General features: G+C 34.6%; 1 pseudogene; it reads right to left on the bottom strand.

Moving 5' to 3' along the window:
* Positions 1–9,600: 9,600 nt before the first annotated feature.
* On the bottom strand, positions 9,601–17,964 carry LOC131069326 (DNA topoisomerase 1 alpha-like; annotated as a pseudogene).
* Between the last annotated feature and the right edge of the window lie 5,599 nt (positions 17,965–23,563).

Raw genomic sequence — 23,563 nt, 5'->3', positions numbered from 1 at the left:
ACCTAGTTAAGGGATTTGAATATAGGCCTTTTAAATCCTTTACCCTGTTAAAGGTATCCTGAATAAAGGACTAAAATCATCAATCAAGATGACACCCGATTAAGGGATTTAAACAACATTACCTATTAGAGTCCATCTGATTAAGGGATTTTGAGTTGCAATGGTTAGAAAGCAATATGAATTTGATCTACTGGAATAGCTACTGATAGCTTGATCATATCACAATGAATCTCATACTCTATCTGCATCGGTTGTGTTTTCTCTGCACTACACCGGTTCTCTGCTCATACCCTCGGCTCTGCACTCTATCGGTCTACTTCACACAAACACTCCATTCTGATAAATTACTTAGGACTTCCTCACTCTTCACTCTTCATGTTGGATCGCCACTCACAGGATTTGCACTTTGCAAATTTTTTTGATCGATCTTTTTGGTTTCTGCCAAAAACCTTTATACCATATTTTTCCAACACATACCTGTTGATTCCTCAATAAATTTACACCTAACACTTGGTAGATTTGAAATTCAAATCTTTCCAAATCTTCTCGCACTCTCTCTCTTCACTCTCCATCAATATCACCAACAACTCATCCTTATTTGCCTCAGCAACTCATAATTTCACCAATCTCTAGTCATGTTCTGTCTTTTAAATGCATATCAAAAAATCCACAAAAATAATGGCTTAACTACATGATGACTAAGGTTGACTTCACAAAACCTTTAGTTTGGTGTTATCACAAACTAACCAAGTCACCTTTTTCCATCACAACTTTTTTACCGGTCACCGCTCCTAGATTTATGGTGACCACCTATCTTCCTTCTGTTTCACCAGTGTAATGGTATACCACTGTGCTCTTCACTACTGGTTCATCCTTTGCTACCAGTTTGTAGTACTTCCATCAAGCCTCTTTTCCTATTTGCCAATGAGGTTCCAATTTGCATAGGACCTCAAATCTTCTTGCCTAGTCACCTTCTGTGACTACATCATCATCAAAAAAGCCAACTTGAAGACCTGACCTTAACACTGATCTTCTTGAATGATAGATCAGTTGGTTTATTTTGTCTTCCCTTGAAATTATTGAACCTTTATCATCTACCTCTAATACTGCCTCCATGTTGTTTGCAATCCATCACCTTTGCTACTGAGATACACCACTCCACCAGTCAGTGTTAGTCATCAATGACAAATCTCAGCTAATATGCTAGTTCACTAGATTAATTGGTTTTGTCAATATCAGTAATGCTAACAAGATTTTGGGACATAAGGATCCAAAATGGATGAAGGAGGTGATGGAGAAATAGATTTGGAAGGTTTGGATGGAGGAACAACAATCTTGGTTGTTGATTTGGTTTTTTCTGTAGGTTGTTGTGCTTCAAGGAGACGGTTAGGGATGCACATGGTTTTGCAGTTTTTTGGAATGCATTGCTTCACCAAGTGGCGTAGGAACCCATATAGCTATTGATTTTGATTTCTTTTTCTCAATGAGCCTTTGTGTCCTACTAGATGGATGGAAGGTACACGAATATGTACACCTTTGTTGATCCTACACAAGGGATGGTGGAATATAGGGTCCTAAAATGGATGGAAGAGATGAAGGGGAAGGTGTGTACTTGGATTTTGGTTTAGTAAGGGTACCAACATTTTGAGGAATGTCACTAAGGCCATGACTCTTAATATTTTCTTTAACATGGAGGGGTTCTTTCTTGTGAAGGTCTACCCCTTTGCATTTATAAATATTTTGACTTGTAGGATCATGAGATGACTTTGTAGGCATGATGGATCCTTGATGTGAACATGGAGGTATACTTTGATCTTGACTTGGAAGAGCACCATTGGATAGAGTAGGAAGGGTGTTTGACTCTTCATTTTGAATAGGATTGTTTGAAAAGGTGGAAGAGGCATCGTGATCTTGCTTAGGAAGGATGTGTTTCTCCTGAAATGGAAGGGGATCATCTTGGGAGAAATGGAAAGGTATAATGGGATCCTCAATGGGATTCTAGGGAGGTAGGATATTTTTCAACCATTTGATGGGATGGCCCTTAAGATAGCCCTTAAGGGTCAACATGAAAAGTTTCATCATTAGGTTCATTATTTGAGGGATATGATATGGACTACTATTGAGAAGTCTTAGGAGATGGAGGCTACATGTAAGCCATTTCTATACACAGGTTCATCATTTTGATCATGCTTGATAATGACATCTGGTTTCTCCTTAGGTGAATTTTTAGGATCTTCAATTTCAATAACAACATCATCAAAGAGGTCTTGAATTTTATGTTTTAATTCCATATTTTAGATAGTTCAAATAACTGGAAGACAACTGAGAGGGGGGGTGAATCAGTTGTCACAGATTACCGGAACCATTAGCAATTTAAACTTTAATATCAGAACCCAAAACATTAATACCAGAATAGCAGATAAACCAATTAAGCAAAAACAATAATCACAAAATAAAAGCCATCCATGTAACACCAAGATTTGTATGTGGAAAACCTGATAAAGGGAAAAACCACAGAGGGAAGCCTACCCATAATTAGATAATACTTCTGCAATAAGTATGTGAATTAAACTTGAGGGGCCTACACTTGCAGGAAGTCCAACAGCCTAGATAGCACTCCTCATCACAAAAGGAACCTCACTGACTACATATAAACCCATACTATAATTTGGAGAAGTGTTGAACTGCAAAAGATAGCATCTCCTATGCCCAAGTACAGTTTTTGTTAAGCTCAATACCGGAGGAATAAATCCTTTGCATAAACCCAATTTGATCTCCAATTATCGACCAACTCCTCTGCTTGAATTATATTACATTATTTGCACAATACATTCCTTGACCATGATGATCTACAATGAGATATTTTATCTATATATACAAACCCTCGATCATAAACAATTATGTCATCCACCAGATAATAAACCAATTACATAATTACAAACCATGTTGGCCTTAGACCAAACAAATAATATTCAACACATAAGACATCTTGTAAATACATCGATAGGTCCTATCCACACATTACATTAAAGTCAATCCATAACCTAGATCAACCGGGACCAAGTATAGGTCCACATGCTATAGAAATAATCTCTAATTGCCAATTCTCAAACATGATCACCAACAACATCCTAAAAATCCACTATAAGCTGCACCAACACCACTTATACAATTCATCAAATATCTCCACCAAAAGCTCTACCGGTGAAACCCTCGCTGGAACCATAAACCAAGTTTCTAAGCAAGCAGGATATCATTCAATCATTAGACCAAAACCAACTGACCAAATATGAGCATGATTATCATGAACAAGCCAATTCCATCACCAAACTATATTGGAGCCTATCGGATCATGCCAAATCCAAGTTAACTAGAAACCACTCAACCTACCGGGACCAGAAGGGTGCCAGTAAAGCATCCAAACAACTAGTGTTGGCATCAATGACAAAACATCAATGCAACACATAATTAATTCCATCAAATGGCCAAAACCATACACATTGAAGTCTTATGTTTGTTATGCCTATGGTATGCATAGTGATTACTCAAAATTTCACATCCCCATGTGGTCTTTTTAGGCAATATGATAAGAGTATGCTCAAGAAGCTCTTCCAAACCTGACTCAATAGATTGCCCCAAAGGTGTAAATTGTCTATCTAGGGGATAGATGTGTTTTGGTCTTGGTGAAGGTGTCTTGTGATCTTGTATGAGATTTGGCTTTTGATTTTCAATTACTTTCCATTCCACCTTATGTAATTGTTTTAGCATTTGTTGAAGTCTGGTGTTCTTGATATCATGAAATTTTATCTCAAGAGGGGTCGTTGAATCTTTTTGTTGGGCTTCAATGTCATATATTTATCTCTTGAGATCTTGAATTTGTTGGGCCAAGGTAGTCATGAGATTCTTACTTTTGTGAAAAAATTTAGAAGAGCTTCTGGTTTGAACATGCATTTAGAACCGACGTGACCGATGGCAAGATGTGATGTAGATGTCAAGATTAAATCAAATCTAGTTACACATTTTAACATAGTGATTGGGAGAGGTGACAAAGACCTAGTCTGGTTTCAGGAACGATCTATCTTGTGTAAGACATAATCTAAGCAACCTAGGTTGATAAAGTTTGATAAGCGATTGATAAGAAATTTGATAAGTTTGATAATCGATTGATTTGAACTAGCTAGGAGATAACCGACAAAGTCGTGCAACACAACGACAGGGGTACACTATCAAGGTTATTTATGCTCAGGATGAAAAAGGCCAGATATACGCTAACTATAGATTGATTAGGCAAGTATGACAATTCTAGAAAAGTGTGCAAAGAGACAAGTTTCTGGATTGACAAAATCAGAAATTCGTACGATAGTATTTAGATCCAGACAACAATTTAGTAGGTTCCAGATGACAGGCAGTTTCTCATATGAGTTGTTGCCTATACTCGCTCGACAGTTTAAGGTTCTTCAAATGACAATCTGATGAGGATAATTATTACTCGTATGATAGTGTTTATGAGGTTAGATGACAATTCTCAAGGATTAGGACGACAATTCTGACAAGATTAAATGACAAACTAACAAGATGAGTCCAGACTCATATGACAACATGTATATAACCAGCTGATAAAAGAGTAGACTCATACAACAATATATATATCTAGATGACAAAATAGTAGACTCGTACGACAGATGACTAGATAGAGATGAGTTTTTGACAAGGACAGAGTTTTGATCACTGAGTTTTTGACATTGTTGATTGTTTTCTCTAGTTTCAATATTTCAATTTCAGTTTCAAGGATGAAAACACAACAAACACGCAAGATGTATAATGACTTCAAGCACAACATGCTAACCCTATGGAAGTTGGCTAAGAGAGAAAACCTTTTCTTGCAGACTCAGGTACACACCCAATAGCTATTCAGAATACGGTCGTTGAGTCTCACGCAATGGATTCTCAACGTCATATTAGCTGACTCCAAATGCTAATGGGGACACGAAATGGCAAGTATCTTTGGAGAATTACTATCTCTCTTGCATAAATATTATCCCCCTTTCAGAGGTGAATTGGGTAGCTTCTATCTTAAAGTTCTTAGTAAGGAATTTTGTTTGAAATTACCCCTTGAAGTCACACAAGCATTATTGAGGCCTATAGCCAGATAAGGTACCGAAAAATTTGTAGTCACGTAAACGTGATTGAGAATGCGAGGCTCTACAAAATGCTCGATATGAGAGATGTCAAAGAGAACTCAAATAATCCCATCCTTTGAGACTTTAATTGCCAGAGGTTTATTTATTATAGTGAGTTGGAATGCTCAGGTCAAGTTGTACTCACTTGGGTTGTTCTCATAGAGTGATTACTTTTTCCCACTGTGACAGGACTACTAAAGGTACACAAATCTCAAACTTAGAAAAAGCTTCAAGGGTCTGGATTTCTGATTGTCTGTGCAGACAAGAACATACTCTCCTTCCTCTTAGATTTTTATTAAAACATAAAAGACACATTTATTCATTAACCAGATAGCAATTTAATTGCCTAAAAAATGAATTTAAAGAATACACAAAGTTAACTTGAATCTCCTCAAGCAACCTGCAAAAACAACGAATTAGTAGTCATATTGTTTTTGTGTGACATGTGTGTTCTTCAACAAACATTCTGCAAAAACTAGTTAGGCTGTCAAAATCTCTCAGGTAGATAGAAAACAAGCCAAGGTTAGCATTAGTACCATAAAAATTCAATAAGAAAAACTCTAAGATTGCAGTTTGTTTCTGATACAAGAAACCAAAAATTCGTATGAGTATTGTCACCCAACCATATGATAATTCACGATGGACCACACGAGATTTACAGATTGTCATTTGGGTCTCTATGAAAACTCGTACGATTTTTGTAGTAACTATACAGAAAAAATCTGAAAAATAAATTTGAAAAATAGAAGTTGATCTGTGAGGCCGAAAAGTGGATAAAGTCTACAAGCTGTAAGACACAACACTTCAATTAATTCATTGCATGCATGGTTAGATAGATATAATCATGAATATAAAAACCATAACAAATCAACCAATTGCCTTCTAAAAGATGCGAGTATAAACTTGCTCTTAGATTTGTCTAAGCAATAGCAATGACTAGACTACACCAAGATGAAGGATTTAATCTATATGAGCACAAGATTAAGCTAAATGTATGCAAGATTAAGCTAGATATGCAAGATTAAGCTAGATGAATGAATAATAAGCTAGATGAATTCAAGAAATCGTGATTAAAATAAGTATGCAAAAAGATAAACTAAGATGCAATAATCTCAAAGCACAATATTTTCAATGACTCTAGAGCAAAAACTAAACAATAACAATAAATCTCTAGGGTGTCTTGAATGAGAGATGAAGGGCTGAATTTATAGAGACTCAAAAGAGAGACAAACGGTCAAGATTGATTAACAATGAGTGGTTGAGATTCCTCAAGAAAAAGAACAATCCAGGATAATTGAAATAATTGAGAGATCGGATTAAGTTAATCTTGAAATAGATTCCAATCATATCTTGATTGAATGCATTCAGATTATAAATCTTAGTTTGCATTGGAGATTAAATTAGTTGATTCTATGCACTTGAGATAAAAAATTCTCAAGATTTTTATTTAGAAAAAGCCTTGTCAATGCAATTGAACCTCTTTCCTCAAGAAAAGCTTTGAGTTTTAATTTTAGAGAAAATGATTAATTCAATTTAATTGTTTTTCTGATCTCAGGTTATCTCGATTTTAGAAAAAGAAATATCTTAAGTTTGATTTCTTCTCTCAATTTAATTCATTTCTTTTGTTTTCAATTTAACTCTTGCTTTTGCAAATTAATTCCTATTTTTGTGATTAATCTCTTTTTGTAAATTAATTCCTCTTGTTGTGATTAATCTCTTTTTGTAAATTAATTCCTTTTTTAATGATTATATGGGAAATTTATTTATTAATTAAATATGCTAGGATATTTAATTAAATAAATAGGATAATTGATGAAAATGATTTACTTGGAATGACTAATTAATTAAATAATATTTAATTAATATAGAGTAATTAACTTGCCATGTAAAATTAATGATTGAAGAATTAATTAGTTAAGTGCTCAAGGTTGATTTAATTGCCTTTGGTTAGGACCTTGGTGATGTTGTCAAGATTAGGGACCCATGGTTTAGGTGACCATTTTTAGGGTATTATAGAAATATTTTTGGGTGATGCACCAATTGATCAAATGGGTTTATGGGGAGACATAGTGTCGGTTTGAACTAAGCAACACATGTTACCCATGGTTTTCACCATGAATATAGTTGTTTATAATGGTTCAGAAGAGGTGGGTTTTCCTCACTACCACTTGGGTCGTTCTCTCCTCACTAGTAGTCCTAATGACCACACGGGGAGATAGGCCCTCTAAAGATTAAACAAAAAGAGCCTATTTGCTCAAAACACAAAAGACACTGGTTCAATTTTAGTGCACCAATTGAAGTGTTTGATAATCTATGAAAACAAGGCACACAATAAAGATCAAAAAGAAAACCCTTGCCCAGGTCCTGCAACAATGATTTTGTTAGTAGTTTGGATTGTTTCAAATGATTACCCCTTCTTGCAAGCACACAAGTTAGGTAAATTTTAGATCCAAAAGACTTTATGAAGTAGGGGTCTTCGACAAAATGATTTTTTTTTCAAGACAAGTTGCACCAATTTCGTTAGCTAGATCTGAAGATGTTAGCTCAATATAAACCAGATCTAAAATCCGAATGATGAAAAACTGAATCAAAGGAAACTGAAATGCAAAAACTGAAACACAGACATGGTTAACAGTAACACAAATGCTATAGAAATACGCAAACCCGCCTAGATCTGAAACAGACACGTCTCCCGAACATAGACGCAACGCGGGAACATAGACCTGTCTAAAAGTCTCATAGACGCGATTAGGGAATGCAGACGTAGCCCTGTAAGCTACCAAAAAAAAAAAAATGTCGAAGACGCAGATGAGATCCTAGAGATTACAGATGCGGAAGAAAATAAAAAATGTGATCCCAAAGTGCACAAACGCGAAAATGTCGAAATGTTGTCGAAAATGTCAGATCTGCAACTTCAAAACACAAAATCTACAACAAAAGACATTAAATGCAAAAGGGACAAGAGTCCCACCAGGCATGCCAAAATGTTTATGATGAAAATGGATTAACAACAATATTGAAAGACAAAATACAATTCAACCACAAAACCCTAGCCTAACAACAACAAAGATCCACCATAACATATGAAGATTACCTAAGACAATGCAAATCAAATGAAATCACAAAGATTGTACCATCACATTTCTAATAGGGTTTGGATCTCCATTCTTCCTATCTCCATTAATCTTTCTTGATATATTTTCTCTCAGATTTAATGTGTGCACAAGAGCTCAACAAAGAACGGAAATGTGGTTGCAAGTAAACTTGATCGCATATGAAAGTTTGAATGCTAGGATGCTTGATTAGGATTAATAATGAAGGAAGCATCTCCTTATATATAAGACACCATAATAAATGGAGGGATAAGATTGAGATGTGTAAAAGATAAATGGTCAGCTATGATTAGAGAGTAGGTAAAGGAAATAATAAAATAATGAGAGGGTAGGTAGTGTAGAAATTAAGAGATGAATGACATGTGTCATAAGTAGAAAAGGTTAATGAATTAATTAAATAAATAAAGATTTATTTAATTAATAGAGGAAGTGGGATCAATTAAATAAATAAGATATTTATTTAATTTAAGAGAAAAAGATAATTTAAATAAATAAATGTATTTATTTAAATGAGAAATAAGGCTAGAAGAGGATAAATGAATTAATTAAATAAATAAAGATTTATTTAATTAATAGAAGAATTAGGCTAAAGTAATTAAATAAATAAAATATTTTTAATATTTATTTAATTAGATTGGACAATTTTAGGTGTCTCCAAGTTCTGAAAGTTGTTTTCCTCTGGCATGAGATTGGAAAGTGTATTTTATGGTGTGAGACATTACTTGTATGTGGGAAGTTTCTCCCAAGTAATAGCCTATTGGATAATAAAGCAATAATACCAAATGTACACACCCTAAAAAATAGTTATATAGAACAATAGAATTATTAACATAAACAACCAATAAATCTAGTCAAATTTGAGTCAACATTTCTCCCTGAGAACTAACTTATTGCCAAACTCCAGAACAAACATTGGTTTCATTCTCACAACAGAAAAGACCAACCCTCTCAAACCATAAAATAAAAACATGTTTTCTTACTCTTTAAAAATGGTGAAAATGTATAAAAAAGCACATGATCCTAGAATAGAACAGTGGGATCTAAAGCAGTAAATATATAGATCATGTACTTCCATCTTGAAGGAAAATAATTACATAGCTTTCGTAAAAGATGGGGTTGTTGAGTCCCAAGACTTCGCATGGGCTAAAGCCATGAAATAAAATCTACAAGACTCGAGAAAAGCATATTACGCCATCCCCCCAAAAAAAGGGAATAAACCAGATGGGTATAGTTTGCTTAATCTCATTAAAGATGTCTTACAAACTACACCTTTAGGCACTTAACATGACTGGAAATCAAAAGAAACATCAAAATCTATAGTTTTTCTCTACGTCCATTGCCCAAGCAAATTTGTCCAACAAAGATTTACTGAATATCTAGCAGCAATAAAAAGAAGAGGAATTAATAACAATCTACCTAGATGGAAACCAACCAAACATTGGGCAATAGCTTCTAAACATAAAGAGAAAAAATATGAATAAAACAACTACCTTTTTGATGTGAACGTCATGACACTTGCACCAGGCAACTGTGATTCTTGGGTCCAAGTAATTTTTCTTAGATGTTTCCAATGCTAGAGTCCTAAAATCATCCTTTCTTCTCAATCTTAGCTTCATTTTAACAATTTTAACCTTGGTTTGTGCAAATTTTTTTTTAATTCTGCAACATGAGAAGGATAAACATTATCATACCAAATATTCAAGCACACACAAATAGGAATTCATAAATAAAAGTATGATTCCACATAAAGGGCCATACTTGGTAAAATCTAAGTTTCTCTTTGGCTTCCCTTCTGCATAATTTAGTGGTTGTTTCCTTGTTTTTGCCCTGCTCAAATTTGTTTCAAGCTCCTTTACAAGATCCTATTTTCAATAAACCAAAATGTTAAAGATCTAAACAAAGAATGAAAAAACCCCGACAATAAGATCTAAGACTCACTATCTCAAGTCTTTATATGGAAGTAGACCTAATTGATCTTCATAAATCCATATATTTTTAATAAAAGAATGAAAAAGATCAAAATCAATGCAACATCATTATGATAGTTATAAGCACAACTGTTTGTTTGAGAGGTATTGTTCTAAAACTTGAAGTATACAATGTGTGTTTCTAAAACTTGAAAACTACAATGTGTCAATAAATCCATACATTTTTAATACAAGAATAAAAAAGCACAAAATCAATGCAACATCATTGTGGCAGTTATAAGCACATCTGCTTGTTTAAGAGGTCATATTTTAAAACTCAAAATCTACAAGGTACATTTCAAAAAAATAAAAAATACATTGTGCATGCCTTTAATATGATACAATAAAATAGAGACATACCACAAATGTTGTCATTTTTCTTGATATTTTATCCATTTGAGCATTGTGTGACTTTGACTTAGAGCGTTGATGGTTATAGAGAATTGCAACCTGAACAAGAAATTGAACATTTAAGAACCATCAGACCTAAGGATTCTCATAAAACAAAACATATAAGTAGTCAACTGTAAATGTTCAAAGAAACAATCAGCAACACGAATCTAGAAATTATGAATTGTGAATGTGCACTTGCTTCTTTGTTTGCTTGTTGATAGCCAGCAATCTTTTCTAGTTCACCACTACTAGTTGTGTCTTGAAGTTGTTTAAGGACAAGAAAACAAAAGACAAAAAAATCATGAAAAATCATTACATTGTGCTTAGAATTAAATCACTTCACAAGGTGTACATTAAATTGAAGGATATTTTGCAAATGAAGCCCATAAGAAAGGAATCAAAGCAATCCTAAGCCATATGATGAGTATAAATATAGCAAAGATGAACACTGAGAATCAATGCACTTTAAAAGGGACTAGATTCAAGTTTTGTGATTTTGCAAGAATTTGGAAACAATTCTATAAAGGCTTGATGCTATGTTCTCAAAAATTTAAATAGCATGCAGTGCAAGAGTGACTCTATTTTGTGAAAATATATAGTCCATATCCATAATATACAAAACAATGCACTTCATTAGTGCATTTAATCGACGAATGGTGAAGCATTTATAGAAAAAAGAAACCTTTGGCATATGCCAAACCATTCATCAGGCTATGGCTTGTGACCTAGTGATTGAAATATGGGGCAGCAGCCATGCAAAATACTCGGGTTCAAACATTAGAGGCCATAGGGCTCTTGCTTGACTCTAGGATCTTTGGGAATCTTAATATAATTAAATATGATCTATGTGTATATTGGGGAGAAACATCTTTTAAGGAATGCAACACATACCAATTTCTCCAATGTGATGAAGGCATTTTATGTTCTAAAGACTTTTGTTGTGAGGCTAGGCATTACTTTCTTGAGATGAGCATTGAGTATATTTGGATCCAGCTCACTAAACAAAAAATGACCATCCTATTTACCTTAAGCATACAAGTAAAATTTATAAGAAACATAACAAAATTGGTTTAGCTCATATATAAGGCATTGTACAATGCAATTTAGCATTCAACTAAAAAATGAATACCTTTTCTAAAATGATTGATAGCAATGTAGACCTATTCATCAAACTCAACCATATTTAAGTATCGGATAGAACCTTTACCTAGGAAGTCAAGCTGAAAGAAAAGGCCTCATCCATCAAAAGCTTTAGAAAAGTAAAAACTCATGCATTTCATTTGTTGCTTGTGATATTGTTTGTAACCAATATTAAAGCATAAGTCATAAAAATTACAGTTATCATGTCACCTATATGATATTTGGAGGAAGTAATTTCACATTTTCCACTTTCAGTGTACAACAACCAACTGTATCAGCCTCATCATCATCCTATAATTCAAGAAAATAATAGAAATGTTGTTCCAAAATAGTTAAATCGATTAGAGATAACATCTACCTTTCACTTCTTATGAAAAGTTTCATAATGCTAGATTAATAATTAATCTGTACATCTAATTATGTTCATTCACTAAATCTGACAACAAATTGCATACAGGCATACAAGTTTACTTTCTCGATTTGATGAACTGGTGAATTGTTCTAGTATCTACATGCCAAAACTTTTCCACAAGAAAGAAAGTAAAAGCCTAAAAATAAATCAATGAAGAGTTTTTGCAGTCTTATCTAGGAATTCTCGCATGCAAAAAATTCTTCAATTGGCTAATTTTTACTATGTTTACTAATTAAAAATTTGTCCAACAATTAGCCAACTCTTTAAATGAAATACAAAAATCAGATCCAATCAATCAAAATAACAAGTGGAAGAAATTAAAGGGAATAGTTTTAAGCTATGTCACATGGGGCAGTGAAATAAAAAATGTATTAATAGAAAGACAGAGACAACCCCAATTGTTGTTTATCTATATATTATAAGTCAAATGAATTACTAATTTGTTGTCTATAAATTAGCACACATAAGTAGTTGCTAAAAAATAACAATACTCTAATAAGATACACAATACTTGTTTGGAGTAGAATTCAATTCATATTTGGACCAATTTACAAATAGAGAAAAAAAATTGTAGCTAACTACCCTATTAAATTCCAATGATGCAGTAGCAGCCTTTCGTAAATGTTAATGAAAGCACACACAACAATATCAATTCAAGCTGGTAAGCTCCTTCTTCTTAAGGCTACTCTTCAAAGTATCCCCATTTATTCTCTTAGCTTATTCAGAATTCCAGTCAAGTATGCTGAAGCTATTGAGAAAATTAAAAGAAGATTCCTATGGTCAAGTATGGCAAAGAATGTCCTTGGTGGCATGGGATCAGGTTTGCAAGCCAAAAAGCAAAGGTGGTCTGGGGCTTAGGAGGATTCGCACTTTAAATGAAGCTCTCTTCTCAAAACAAGTTTGGAGATGGTTTAACTCTAATTCTGAATGGTGCAAAATTTGGAGAAGTAAGTATTCTCTTTTGTCCTCTTCTCTATCTTCTTTTCTTAATTCGGATCTTAGTATAAATGGATCTCATATCTGGAACCATGTTTCTAAATGTAAAGAGGTGTTTGCTAAAGGTGTGACATGGAAACTTGGAAATGGTAGAAAAGTGAGATTCTGGGAGGATCCCTGGCTTTTTGACAAACCCCTAATGGATTTCTATGAGTGGGCTTCCCATGCCCCCTCTTGTATTGGCTCTTTTGGTACCTTAGTGGCAGATTACTAGGATGGGAACAACTGGCAGAACATTGATAGTATTCATCCCAGTCTCTCCAAGCTCAAAACCCAACTGTCTGCTATCTAGCTGAATAAGGAAGAGGATTCCCTAATCTTGAGATATAACCCCAAAGGTACCTTTACTAAATCTTTGATGTATTGTATCCTCTCCCCCTCCCCTCCTATGAATCCTTTCTGGTCTAAAGCTTGGTTAAAAGGGCTAACTCCTAAAATCAATATGTTCTTCTAGACTATTCTCTAGAATAAGATCCTTACTATTGACAACCTTAAATGCAGAGGTTTTGCCCTTCCAAATAGGTGTGTGATGTGCTTTCAAGAGGAAGAGTCAATGGACCATCTTACCCTCCACTGTTCTTTCTCAACCTTTGTTTGGGAAAGCTTCCTCAAAAGCTTTAGTATTGCTTGGGTGTTTCCTAGTAACATCAGAGATTTGTTCTCTTCCTGGCAAATTCATTGGACCAACTCTTTTCTAAGGTGTATGTGGTAGCTCTCTCTGCCTCACATTCTGTGGGGTCTCTGGAAGGAAAGAAACAACCGAATTTTCAGGGATGTGTCCTTAGATCAAGACATTGTTTTTCAAAAAATTCAAAGGGCTATTCAGGAAAATATGGGAACTATGGAGGTCTCTTGTTACTCAAACAACTCTTTGGAGTGAAATATCTTAAGAGCCTAGAATATGAAGATCACTAATGGTCATAATATTAGCCACAATAAAAGGCTTGAAGTTAAATGGCAAACCCCTCCCCATGGTTGGCTTAAAATCAATTTTGATGGAGCAGCCAAAGGAAATCCAGGTCCTTCAGGCTGTGGAGCTATTCTTAGAGATGACAAGAGGCATTTGCAAAGGTATGGTTGCTGTCCCTATTGGCATTCAAACCAATCATAAGGCGGAAGCTATGGAAGCCCTTCAAGGCATTATTCTAGCCAAAAAATGGAACTGTACCCATCTCTGGATCGAAGGGGATTCCAACAATATTATTAAGTGTCTCAATGGGACCTCTCAGCCCTCTTGGTTGATCCACAATATAATTTTTTCTGCCATTGACATCATCAGAACCTTCAAAAAATGCCACATATCCCATATATATTGGGAGGCCAACTATTCTGCTGGTTGGGCTGCAAATGTGGCGGTGAAGAATGATACAATAACCACGTGGACAGGTGAGAGTGGTCTTCTCAGAGATGTAAGACAAATCATAATAAATGAAAGATATCAAAGTACCCCAAAGAATCTTGATTGACAAGGCAATTATGATATGTACTGAAGTAAGCACTTCGAGTTACTTCGATAATGAGGGAATTACTCATTATAACATCAAAGTTAGCAGAACGTGCATTATAACTTGTCAAATCAATAATGCTACGCACACTTTCTGGGCTTATGTTTTAGCTTCAAAAAGCTTTCTGTTTCACCAGCTCTGTAACCTGAACTTGACTGTGAGAAACGACACCATGGGCGGAAATAGGAGAAGATATGAGCTAGGAAGTTGCAAGGAGTGGAAACAGAAAGAAGAGGTGTGGGAAATTTTGTAGAAGGGTGGTCTTTCGAGCTTCCTTGAGAGACTCCATGGTCGTGATGGAAAGATAACCAACTTCTTCTACAAAAATTGGAAGAAGGGCAAGCTTAAAATGGGCAACCAACTGGTGGAAATTGATGAAGAGTTAATAGCTAAAGCTACGGGACTCAAAAGGGAGGGCTGCAATTTCTACAGAGACAGGAAGGTCAGCAGGGAAGCCATTGAAAGGTACCCGGTCACAGAGAAAGAGAAGAAAAGACTGGTAAAGTTGAGCAAAACCTATTACCCGCCTAGGGCTTTTGCAAAGCCCTGGCGGGAAATTCTCTTTGTTATAATGAGGTATATAACTCTAGATGGCAGGTTTACGAAAGTATATGGATATCACTTTGTCCTCTTAAATCATTTTAGGCATAACGATAAGGTGAATTTCCCTTATTTCTTTCTCTGTTCTATGAATGCATCCCTAAAAGCATATAAAGAAAATCCTCGGGGTGACACTGCAATGCACTAGGGACTTATGGTCCTCATTTATGATCATCTAAAGGCCAGTAAAATCAATCAAATGCAGCTCTCTGTGGATTCAAAAGAAGAAATGTCTGATTCTGATTTCTCGGAGGAGGAGGATTCAGATAATGATTCCTCAACTGAAAATGAGGAAAACTCTGATGACTCAGAGTATGAGAGGAGAAAGAAGAGGAAATCAAGACCCTCTTCTTCTAAGAGTAAAAAACCCCAAAGCAAACCCTTGATTAGTATTTCTTCAGAAGAAGAGGACTCTGATTTTCGTGAGGAGAAGAAGAACCCTAAAGAAGTGCTGGAGGAAAAAAGTAAAATCCAAGCCCAACCCAGGAAGAAGCAAAAGAAAACAGAGGAGACTGGCAAAGATCTGGAGGACATAGGCAAGGAACTGGAAGAGGACAAGCAAACAAGAACCCTGGAAGCTGAACAAAGCCTGAAGATGGAGACTATGGAGGAGACCCTTAGGGCCGCTAACACTATTTCTGCCCTCCATATTGCTAAAGATGAACAGATAACCCCTGGTAAAGTTACTCCTTCTCCTAGTCCTCACCCCGAGGCCTTGAAGGGTTTTATGAAAACCATTGAATGGCTTATTGACGGGAATAAGAATACTATGGATGAATACAAAAAACTCTGCAATAGAGTCATGATCCTGGAGACCATTAACATTGGAGAGGGGAACACTATGGCCAATTATATTGAAGATTTGAAGAACACAATTGCCAAAGCGGAAGACATCAGAGATGCCTTTAATCCCCAGTTTGAGAAAATTGAAAAGGAGATACAGGATAGAAAAACCCTAGAGGAAACTAACAAAAAAATGCTCTCAGATACAATTGCCAAAGTGGACAAGATAGAGGAGTGCCTCAAGAACATTATGGAGCAGAGTCTCAGCATTCTGAAAATCTTAGCCAACAACACCCATACCCTCATCAGCAAGCTCGATGATGAAAAGGAAACCCAGGAAATTGACCTAGATGCAGAAGGAACGGGGGAAGCCCAAGGTCCCAGAAGTCGCACCCATGGAAAGAGGAAGGAAAAGAAAGTGAATAAGGTCTTGGAGGAGCTAAAAGCAGTTGGGGCGACCTATGATGAGCTGGTGACTAAGGCAGAGGATCTGCTGAAGAAAATTACTATGTAGTGTCTCCTTGGGTTCTTTGCTGTTTTTTGTTGTTTAGCTATTTTTTTTGTTCGCTGGTTTTTTGGACCAGTCGCTTTGTATGAGGACTCTATTTTCTCATCTTTTTATTTTAACAATGTTGTAATGGTTTCGGGTCCTTAAAACATGTTTTTCATTCAATCAGAACAATATCAATTCAAAAAAAATTATGTATATACAAATCTATTATGCAAAATAAACATCCTCTATTAGATCACCTTTTGATTGCTAGCACTTAGAGAAAGCCTATCAATAAGATAAGTGGCAACAACAATTTTTCTTTCAATCATATTTTGTGATTTGAAGTTTTTTGTGTATGAATCTCGAATATTACCTATGTAATCCTGCACGAACACATAAAAAATATTCTTTACATCATAGCATTTATTGGATACAAACCAACAAATGTCAATTTAATTATTCCAAAAATGATGACCAAAATTCAGCAAGCACGAGAGAAGAAAATTACCTTGAGTATTCTTGCCTTCTCATACTTCTCCAAGTCACTCTTACCTTTTTGAGAACTACTAGCATCGAAAAATACATACTTGAGTTCCTTGATATTGATTGACTCATACCAAAAAGCCAACCATTTGACAGTTCTATCATGCCTGACCTCCTTCCACCTATAAGGAGGAAATAGCCCGAAAAACATACTTAGAACCAAGAAAAAAACTTCACATGTTTAGCAGTGAACACCAAAACTAGATATCATTGACAATGGTAATTAGCAATAGATAACACATATTGTATAACCTGTGGCCTGGAATTGGACATTCTGGAATGGGGGCATCCTTCCCAATGTTAATAGTAATATCCTTTGGGTTAATATACTTCTTCAATTACCCATCTAAGAATAGATACAAATTTTTTTTTATTGTTGTGGTACTAACAAAAGATTCAGAAATAAATGATAACCACCATCAAAAAAATTCCAGCCTTAAAAAGCCAAAAGTTGTTCAACATTTTTTCAACTCTGAAATTGCCAACCTACAACAATGCAAATGAAAAATCTTCTTCACTAGAAAGGCAAACAAAAAGAAATGTAAAGACAAGATTCTGTAGTAATTCTACTTATCACTAATAAGAATGAATTGTAAACCTTCTGTTTCACTCCATCCACAATAGCCCACATGTATTTTTCCTCTTCTTTTAGCTTTTCTTCTTTCAATTGTTTCTTTTCCTACATTAACACCACAATTTTATTAATATATGCTCAATATTCAAAACATAAAAAATGTAAAATAAAATGTGTCAGATTTTGATGGATAAGGTGTAGCTAAGCTGCATATAAATTCTTCCACATGATACACAATGCTAATAGCAGTTACATCTACATCCATAAATAATCATCCAGTAATACTAACAATAGGTAGAGAATAGATTACAACTAAACAATATATTTACACAAACCTGCAATCCAAACCAATGGATTGGACAAAAAGAATATTAAATATAAAGAGTAATGATAAAGGATGATTGAAGACAATATATAATGAACATGATGTTCGAACAAATAAAAAATATTATATAAAATGGAATGTAATGTCTCCACTTTGAACTATAATACGATAATAAATAATAATAATAAAATTGAAATACAAAAGAAAAAAAATTAATTAAAATGTAAAAGAATGTAATTAAATATAATTAAAAATTGATTAGAGTTAATGAAGGGTCAAAAGGCATGAAGTGATAAGTTGTGACCCCTAACCTTGAGGATTCTAGAAACTTGGTTACAACCTCATCCCTAACCCACAAGGTAATATAGCCATGAAGGTTGATATATGAGGGGAACCGTAGAGTCACCATGTGGAGCAAGAAGGTTGAAAGAAATAACCTCTCTTGGGCTTTGGTAGAGAGACTCTACAATAGGCCTCATAGTATCCTCCTTCCCTACTTCATGTTTACATAAATTATAATTCATGTCATGATGTAAAACCTTCATACTTATTCATCAAATGTATGTATCTATTTGTATATGGTTTTATTATCATGTGTGGGAATCTATATTTAACCTTCTATTTCTAAGATGACAAGGTATAATATCTAACCCTAACTTTATAATTTTCCGATTCATAGGACAGAATTTAGAAAGGGACATTACAAGTGGTATCGAAGGTTTGATCCTACCACCCATAGGTTAAAGATAAATAAATGAATCATTCTATTCAATGAGAAGGAATATAAAAATACATATATGCTTTGTGTTTACATATATTCATGTGTATGCTTTGTGTTTGCGTAAATCTATATGTATGCTTTGAGTATGGTTCATACCTAATGTGTTCACAACATATCTACTCTGTGTATGCCTATGATTACTTGTCCTTAAAAATTATAAAAATGGTCAGTATAAGACCCCTTGATGCTTATAAAAATGTATGATTGTAGAAGTGATGCAAGGAAAATCAATTCACAGCTAGCAAAGAATTATTTCATCAAATGATTAAGTCGCTTCTTCCATGTAAAGTTTCAGAAATGATATGTTAGAGGAAAAATGGTGACCAACATCATAGAAGTGTGTCAATGATTCTCAAATATATGTTTAAATACACAAATCAAATTCATGTATAGTCAACTACAAACTTGGTTGCAAAAGCAAACACAAGGAAACATAAATTAAATGATTAAAGACAGTCTTTGAGAAAATGAGGAAATCAAGAAATACACAACTGAGAAAGTTCAATTTTCTTGCAACCTCTCCAAATCAAAAAGAAAAGAAAATATTATGTGTTTGTTCATTTCCCTTCTCGTGAGGAAGCCTTGACATGCGTTGAAGGTGTAAATAACAATGAGCTTGTTGGAGGAGATCTGATTATACTAAATTGATTGAAGGCAACATTGTTAACTAAAAATTTGCTTGTTAAATAATATAAATATGCATTTATTCACATTAAGATGGTCCTCAAAGTATAAAATTTTTTTTATTAGTTATTCACTATAAATAATAGAAAATCAACTTATAAAATGACAACACTTCATTCAAAGCAAGCATCAGTTAAGACAAAGACAAGAGGTGGCGATTTGTTTAAGGAGTATTACAAAAATGGCAATATTAACATTGAGTATAGAAATTAATAAGTAAAGAAGACAATTGTTCACAAAGGGTTGTGATCGATGAGTAGAAAGATACCTCTCTTAGAAAGAAAGCATCCATTGTGAAAAGGTTTCGCCTTTCAATTTTATATGAAAGATTTAAAAGGGATATATTTTTTTTTTTTTTTGAAGGGTGTAAGAAGTATTGTATGGTGTGTTTGAATTGTTGTCATATCTGGAAGTTGTCATTGATGGCAAATAAGAGACTTGATTGCACACAAGATATCAAGATCCAAATGTTGATGATATAGCGTCAGTGGGTCTCCTTCAAGCCAACTAAGCAAATCCAAATATGTGAATGGCCTATCGGCCTTACACATCTTGTGTTACGATTATCTATTTAATTATGGCTTATACCTTATTCAATATGCATGATTAATAAGCTTGCTAATAATATTCGATATGTGTATAAACCGATTGGTCATTTGTTAATATTTGTTTAGTCAACTTATGTTGAAAGTCGCCAACCTTCATTGGGTTGTGATTCTTTGTAGGAGGTCGACCCTTGGGGAAGGGTCACCCTTGATGGATATAAAGGAGATTATATTTCTCCTCCTTTGTATCAGATAATACAAAAAGCAGATTGATATTCTATAGAAAACAATCAACGAACACATATAGAAAGTTCAATAGCTACAACAATTCGATATCATAGTCTATTGATATCCATTCATTGCAATCAACATTCATTTGTGGAAGAGAAAATTTCTTGTGGCATTCCATATTCTTTTGTGGCAGATTATATCGATTATGTGACATAATGAAGTCATCTTCAGGAAGATTGAATATCCACAACAGATCAAGTTATTACATCAATGCATTTCAGATTTCATGTATTGTTATGTATGGTGATTTATTGATATCATCCATTGATATCAGATTGTGATCAAAGTACAAATAAATTTTTAAAATTACCTTCTTATTCAAATCTGATTGAAATTTAACATGATATCAGAGCAAGTTTAAGAAAAGATCAAATCAGATTCATAGAAGTTGCGGTATCCTTCATTATTGCTTTCAAGTTTGATTACATCTATCAACGTCAAGATGGTGAACGGACTTAAAGTTGAAGATAGACTTGAGGGTGCATCAAACTTTATCTCTTGGAAGTTTAGAGTTATGTTTGCCTTGGAGGAAAATGAATTAGATGAATTCCTGGAGAAATCGGTACCAGAACCAACTGAAGAGGATGAGAAGCTTCAATGGAAGAGAAAGAACACCAAAGCAAAGAAAATGATGGTTGACTTTGTAAAAGATCACATTGTGCCAATTATCTCCAAGTTGACGATAGAATATGACATGTTCAAGACATTAGAGGAGATGTATGAGATCAACAACATGAGTCAAGCTCTTGCATTGAACCAACAACTTCACCATATCAAGATGACGAAAGGAGAATCCATCATCTCATACTTCATGAGGATTACCGAATTTAGATATCAACTCTCTACCATTGGGCACACTATAGATAACAAAGAATTAAACCTATTGGCACTTAATGGTCTCCCTTCATCATGGGAGTCATTTATACAAGGGATAAGTGCAAGATCAAAACTCCCTAAGTTTGATCGATTCAAGATAGACTGCATTCAAGAAGAGTCAAGATTGGCTACGAGAGGCATTGGCCAAATCTCTACAAATGAAGATATTCTTGTTATTGTCTCTCACTCCTCAAAGAAGAAGGGTAAGAAAGGACATTTCAAAAGGAAGAAATATGAGGAATCCAATGGTGCTCCTACATTCAAAAGAAGGAAGAATATATCAAAAGTTCAATAATTTAGATGTGACAAACATGGTCACTACGCAAAAGAATGTCTAACTAGGCCTATGCCTCAAGCTTCCATTGCGGGAGTTGGTGAGACTCTTCCACAAAAGGATTCAGATGGATTCATATTCTATTCAACCCTTTCAAGTAATGTGCCTACCGACTACAATACTTGGTTAATTGACAGTGGTGCATCTCGCCACATTATTGCATTTAGAGGACATCTAAATGATTTGGTGGAGAGAAATTCAAATGAACAAGTGATCACTGAAGATGATACTAGTTACTTTGTGAAAGGAGCTGGGACGTCCTCTCTTCACTTAAATTTAGGCATTTCCTTGCAATTGAATGGTGTAATATTCGTTCCAGGAATTAAGTGAAATCTTGTCTCAATATTAGCCTTGGAAGATAAAGGACATTGAATTGCATTCATAGATGGCAAAGTCCTTGCATGGCCAAATAAATCAAACATCAAGACGAATCAAGTCATTGGAGTTCATCATGGATATCTTTATAGACTTTGCACTCATCCTCCCCAAGCTTTGCTTCATGACCGGCCCATCAGGTACTTGTGAGATTTGGCATAGAAGATTGGGTCTCCTTCACTTTTGTGCACTACCAACAATGGAGAAGATGGTTACAGGCCTTCCAAAACTCAACTAGGAGCATGAAGGAACTTACAAAAGGTTGCGCATTGGGTAAGAATACTAAAAGTACATTTCATAGTAGTGAAATTAGATCCAAATATATTTTAGAACTCATTCATTCAAATTTATGTGGTCCCATGTTTGTTGCATCCTTGAGTGGATTCTTGTATTATGTTATTTTTATTGATGACTACTCGAGAAAGACTTGGATCTATTTCTTGAAGAGTAAAGAATCTAAAGAAGTACTTATAAGATTTAAGGAATTCAAAGCTCAAGTAGAAAACATATGTAGGAAGAGGATCAAAGTCTTGAGATCTGATAATGGAGGAGAGTACATAAATTTCTATGGTAAAGGTTCTATCTGATACTTAAATATGGTTGAGTTTCATGAATAGGTCTACATTGCTATCAATCATTTTAGAAAAGGTATTCATTCTTTAGTTGAATGCTAAATTGCATTGTACAATGCCTTATATATGAGCTAAACCAATTTTGTTATGTTTCTTATAAATTTTACTTGTATGCTTAAGGTAAACAGGATGGTCATTTTTTGTTTAGTGAGCTAGATCCAAATATACTCAAGCTCATCTCAAGAAAATAATGCCTAGCCTCACAACAAAAGTCTTTAGAACATATAATGCCTTCATCACATTGGAGAAATTGGTGTGTTGCATTCCATAAAAGATGGTTCTCCCCAATACACACATAGATCATATTTAATTATATTAAGATTCCCAAAGCTCCTAGAGTCAAACAAGAGCCCTATGGCCTCTAATGTTTAAACCCAAGTATTTTGCATGGCTGCTGCCCCATATTTCAATCACTAGGTCACAGGCCATAGCCTGATGAATGGTTTGGCATATGCCAAAGGTTTTTTTTTCCTACAAATGCTTCACCATTCGTCGATTAAATGCACTAATGAAGTGCATTGTTTCATATATTATGGATATGGACTATATATTTTCACAAAATAGAGTCACTCTTGCACTGCATGCTATTTAAATTTTTGAGATTATAGCATCAAGCCTTTATAGAATTGTTTCCAAATTCTTGCAAAATCACAAAACTTGAATCTAGTCCCTTTTAAAGTTCATTGATTCTCAGTGTTCATCTTTGCTATATTTATACTCATCATATGGCTTAGGATTGCTTTCATTCCTTTCTTATGGGCTTCATTTGCAAAATATCCTTCAATTTAATGTACACCTTGTGGAGTGATTTAATTCTAAGCACAATGTAATGGTTTTTCGTGATTTTTTTGTCTTTTGTTTTCTTGTCCTTAAACAACTTCAAGACACAACTAGCAGTGGTGAACTAGAAAAGATTGTTGGCTATCAACAAGCAAACAAAGAAGCAAGTGCACATTCACAATTCATAATTTCTAGATTCGTGTTGCTGATTGTTTCTTTGAACATTTACAGTAGACTACTT

This window comes from Cryptomeria japonica, chromosome 11, assembly GCF_030272615.1.
Source record: "Cryptomeria japonica chromosome 11, Sugi_1.0, whole genome shotgun sequence".
Lineage (NCBI taxonomy): Eukaryota > Viridiplantae > Streptophyta > Pinopsida > Cupressales > Cupressaceae > Cryptomeria > Cryptomeria japonica.
Note: the sequence above shows the minus strand (reverse complement) of the source record. Positions and strands in the feature narration are given on the sequence as shown.